Source organism: Chiloscyllium plagiosum, unplaced genomic scaffold (genome assembly GCF_037043375.1).
Source record: "Chiloscyllium plagiosum isolate Xiang-an unplaced genomic scaffold, Cpla_swu_hap1 HiC_scaffold_37, whole genome shotgun sequence".
NCBI classification, from domain to species: domain Eukaryota; kingdom Metazoa; phylum Chordata; class Chondrichthyes; order Orectolobiformes; family Hemiscylliidae; genus Chiloscyllium; species Chiloscyllium plagiosum.
The window spans coordinates 46,036,168-46,041,898 of record NW_028270175.1 but is presented as its reverse complement, the minus strand read 5'-3'; positions in this window follow the sequence as shown (position 1 = coordinate 46,041,898).

Below are 5,731 nucleotides of genomic sequence, written 5' to 3'. Positions count from 1 at the left end.
CTTGGAATGTGCCAGTCTGCAACACTCAGTCGGGGTCAACTCCTTCAGCTGGAAGATCAGCAGGTTTCAGACCACCCAGAGAGCGTCCTTCACCGAGTTGATGATCCTCCAGGCACAGTTGATGTTCGTCTCGGTGTGCGTCCCAGGGAACAGACCGTAGAGCACGGAGTCCCGCGTCACGGCGCTGCTCGGGATGAACCTCGACAAACACCAATGCATTCCTCTCCAGACTTCCTCTGCATAGGCACATTCCAGAAGGAGGTGTGTGACAGTCTCGTCCCCCCCGCAGCCGCTTCGAGGGCAGCATGCGGTGCGGCAGAGAGTCCAGGCATACATAAAGGATCTCACAGGCAGAGCCCTTCTCACCACCAGCCAAACCATGTCTTGGTGCTTGTTGGAAAGTTCTGGCGATGAGGCATTCTGCCAAATGGCTTTGACAGTCTGCTCAGGGAACCGCTCGACAGGATCCGCCCTCTCCTTTTCCCGAAGGGTCTCAAGGACACTACGTGCTGACCACTTCCTGATGGACTTGTGGTCAAAGGTGTTTTTCTTCATAAATTTCTCCATGAAGGACAGGTGATATGGAACGGTCCAACTACTCTGAGCATTCCGCGGCAGCGAGGCCAGGCCTATCCTTCGCAACACCGGGAACCGGTAGAACTTCAGTATGTAGTGACACTTGGTGTTTGCGTGCCGGGGATCCACGCACAGCTTGATGCAGCCACACACAAAGGTGGCCATCAGGGTGAGGGTGGCATTGGGCGTGTTTTTTCCCCCATTGCACCAGTCTTTGTACATTATGTCTCTTCGGACCCAGTCCATCTTTGATCTCCACATGAAGTGGAAGATGGCCCGGGTGACTGCGGCAGCACAGGTTCTGGGATAGGCCAGACCTGTGCCACGTATAACAATACTGAGAGTACCTCACACCTGATGACCAAGTTTTTACCCGTGATGGAGAGCGACCGTTGGTCCCATCTGCCTAGTTTCTGTGTCACCTTCCTAATCCACTCCTCCCAGGTCCTGGCGCACGCCCCAGCCCCCCCGAACCAAATACCCAGCATCTTCCAACCATGGAATTGGATATGCATCAGTTTTTGTAACGGCGTTGACATTGCAATAGACCACACGTAACCGTTGGGTACCATCTGGCTTTGGCACTTTGACTATGGGTGAGATCCAGTCACTGTAACTCACTTACATTATGTCATCTTGGAGCATGCGCTCTATTGCCTTCTGAACTTGTGCCAACATAAGAGGTTAATGCCTAGAAGTTGTTGCTTAATCAGAACAACATCTCCTATGTCTAAATCATGCACAATTAGGTTAATACTTCCCAGTTTATTTCTGCATATCTCTCCATGTGACAGTAATAACTCTTTCATTTCAAATCAATTGCATGGTGGATGGTAATTCAATAATTTATACCAATTTTTGACAACTTCCTCATTGTTCAATTTGATTTGAGGAATAGCCAAATCAGAATCCTCTGAACTTGGTTCTTCCTTCTGTGCTGCAATTATTAACACCTTCTCCTCTTGCTTTCCTTCCATTTCAAAATACCTTTTGAGCACATTCATATGATACACTCTGTGAGATACTTCCTGTCTGGAGTAGGTCACCTCACTCAATTTCTTCTACTAAACCTTGCTTTTCAAGGCTCACCTGTTACTGGAAGTAGAAACAATACCTTATCCCCAATTGCAAAATTGTGAATTTGTGATTTCTTATCCGCTTCTTATTTCATTACATGCTGTGATACTTCTAAATGCTATCTAGCCAACCCTCCAGCTCTATTTAATCTTGGACACACAAACCAAATGAGTGGTCTCTGAATTCTGACTTATTAATTTCTCCTTAATCAATTTTAACCGTCCTGTTACTTTATGCCCCAAAATTAATTCAATTGGACTGAATATGATCAATTATTCATTCCCTGTCTGATCGCAAAAAGTAGAAATGGAATTCTCTCATCCCAATCATCAGGATAACCCTGACCATAAGCTGCCAACATGGTCTTTAGTTTTTTGATGCCGTCTGCCTGGCACTCCCTGCGATTCCTGATGGTACACAGTAGATTTGAATTGCATTATTCCCAAGTTATCCATAATCTCCTTGAATAGATTGGATGTGAAGTTTGATCCTTGATCTGACTGGATCTTTATTGGTAATCTGTATCTTGTAAAAAAATTAAGTAATTCTTCAACAACCCTTTTTGCTGTGATGTTGTGTAATGGGATTGCCTTTGGAAATCAGGTCGACACATCCATTGTTGTTAATAAATACTTATTCCCACTTTTTGTTTGAAGTAGGGGACCTATGCAATCAATCAAGACTCTTGTGAAAAGTTCCTCAAATGCTAGAATTAAAGGTGCAGGTTTTATTACTGCTAGTGGTTTTCTGATGAGCTGGCATGTATTCCAGGACATTGGTTAGGCCACTGTTGGCATATTGTGTGCAATTCTGGTCTCCTTCCTATCAGAAAGATGTTGTGAATCTTGAAAGGGTTCATAAAAGATTTACCAGGATGTTGCCAGGATTTGAGGATTTGAGCTATAGGGAGTCTGCTAAACAGACTGGCGCTTTTTTTCCCATGGAGCGTCAGAAGCTGAGGGGTAACCTTATAGAGGTTTACACAATTATGAGGGGCATGGACAGGATAAATAGACAAAGTATTTTCCCTGTAGTCGGGGAGTCGAGAACTAGAGAGTATAGGTTTATGGTGAGAGGGGAAAGGTATAAAAGAGACCTAAGGGGCAACTTCTTCACGCAGAGGGTGCTACATGTATGGAATGAGCTGCCAAAGGCTGGTAGAATTGCAACCTTTTAAAAGGCATTTGGATGGGTATATGAATAGGAAGGGTTTGGAGAGATATGAGTGGGTGCTGACAAGTGGGACTAGATTGGGTTGGGATGTCTGGTCGGCATGGACAAGTTGGACCGAAGGTTCTGTTTCCATGTTGTACATCTATATGACTCTATATCTGGCAAAATTCAACTAGAGCTTTGTGTAGTCCAGGCCAGTAAAAATGTCTTTGCATTTTAGCCTCTGCTTTCCTCACCCCTAAATGACCTCCAAGTGGTCATTCATGTGCCACTCACAGTACTTCTTTTCTATGCCGTACTGGCAAAACAATTTGATGAATATTACTTACTGGCCCTTCAGCCCAACAAAGCGCAACCCACCCAGACCCATTCCCCCTAACATTACGGGCAATTAAGCATGGCCAATTCACCTAACCTGCACATATTTGGACTGTGAGAGGAAGCCCATGCAGACAACGTGCAAACTCCACACAGTCAGTTGCCTGAGGTGGGAAATGAACCCGGGTCTCTGGCGCTGTGAGGCAGCAGTGCTAACCACTGTGCCACCGTGCCGCCCATTTCTGCCTATTTCTCATCTGCTGGACCGTGTGATGGTCTCCATTTCCTTATTAAGACATCACTTGTTAAGTAATAACACACAGGGATGCATTCAGTCTCCTTCTCTGCAAATGCTCTTTGATATAAGTGTTTTAAGTTCTCATCTTTCTGCTGTAATTCGATCAGCTTAGCAGAGCTGAAGATATTTGCATGTTTACCTATTTGCATCTTCTGTGTGCCACTTATCTGATCAAACAACGTCTCGGGTAACACTATGTCAGCTTCCTTATTTGTGCCTTTTGCATCAGCTTGTGCTTCTGTGATCTTCTGATCACACAATCAGGGAAAATTCCTGCATAAGCATCCTCCACGTCTTCAGTTGTCTGTGTATCCACTGGCTTTTCAACTAGAGTAGGCAGCATGCCTACCGGTGAATCAGCTTCATCATTTGCAAGGACAAATTGTATTCCTAGAGCTGAGAGTTTGTCCAGTACTTCTACCACCACATTTTTGGCAGTAGTTGGAATGGGAGGAGCGACTGCAAAGACCAGCGGCATGACAGGAATGTGACTTTTAAATATATAAACTTACCTTGGGAGATTCAGATACATTTCTGATATCCAGTTATATTCGAAATGATAGTAAAAGCTTCTTTCAATACATAAGAACCAAATGAGAGACAAAAGTAGGCATTGGCCCGCTCCAAATTGATGCTGGAAGGCTAGTGATGGGAGATAAGGAAATAATTGAAGAACTTAAAAAATACTTTGTGTCAGTCTTCACAGTGGAAGACATGAGTAATATCCCAACAATTAAGGAGAGTCAAGGTGCAGAGTTGAATATGGTAGCCATTACAAAAGAGAAGGTATTTGAAAAGCTAAAAGGTCTAAAAATTGATAAATTTCCTGGCCCGGACTACATCCTAGTGTTCTGAGGGAGGTGACTGAAGGAATAGGGGAGACACTGGTTGTAATCTTTCAAAAATCACTGGAGTCAGGGAAAGTCCCAGATGATTGGAAAATCGCTGTTGTAACCCCCTTGTTCAAGAAAGGATCAAGACAAAAGATGGAAAATTATAGGCCTATTAGCCTAACCTCGGTTGTAGCTAAAGCTCTAGAATCCATCGTTAAGGATAAGATTTCTAAATTCCTGGAAGTGCTGGATTGGATTAGAACAAGTATGGAATTAGTAAGGGGCGGTCGTGCCTGACAAACCTGTTAGAATTCTTTGAACAGGTAACAAGTAGATTAGACCATCTACCTAGACTTCCAAAAGGCATTTGATAAGGTGTCTCACAGGAGGCTGCTGAGTAAGATAAGGGCCCAAGGTGTTCGAGGTGAGCTACTGGTGTGGATTGAGGATTGGCTGTGTGACAGAAGACAGAGAGTTGGGATAAAAGATTCTTTTTCGGAATGGCAGCTAGTGACAATGGTGTCCCGCAGGGTTCAGTGTTGGGGCCGTATTTATATTAATCATCAGGACGAAGGGACTGGGGGCATTCTGGTGAAGTTTGCCAATGATATGAAGTTCGGTGGACAGGCAGGTAGCACTGAGGTGTTGGCGAGGCTACAGAAAGATTTAGACAGTTTAGGAGAGTGGCCCAAAAAAATGGCTGATGAATTTCAATGTGAGCAAATACAAGGTCTTGCAATTTAGAAAAAAGAACACGGGCATGGACTATTGTTTAAATGGTGAGAAAATTCATAAAGCCAATGTACGAAAGGATCTCTGAGTGCTAGTCCAGGATTCCTGAAAGATTGACTTGCAGGTTGAGTCCATGGTTTAGAAATCAAATGTAATGTTGTAATTTATCTCAAGAGGGTTGGAATGTAAAACCAGTGACATGGTACTGAGACTTTATAAAGCTTTGGTTAGGCCCCATTTAGAACTTTGTGTCTAGTTTTGGGCCCCACACCTCAGGAAGGACATACTGGCACTGGAGCATGTCCAGCACATATTCACATGGATGATCCCTGAAATGGTAGGCCTCACATATGATTAACGGCTGAGGATCCTGGGATTTTATTCATTAGAGTTTAGAAGATTGAGATTAGATTAGATTAGATTCCCCAACAGGCCCAACTCGTCCACATTGACCCTCCGAAGAGTAACCCACCCAGACCCATTCCCCATATTTACCCCTGACTAATGCAGCTAACTCTATGGGCAATTCAGCATTGCCAATTCACATAACCTGCACATCTTTGAGGGAAGATCTAATAGAAACATAGAAGATAATGCATGGCTTAGAAAGGGTGGATGCTGGGAATTTGTTTCTGTCAGGCGTGGATACTAGGACCTGTGGGTCCATTTAGAATGAAAATAAGGAGACATTTCTTCAGCCAGAGAGTGGTGGCCTGTGGAATTC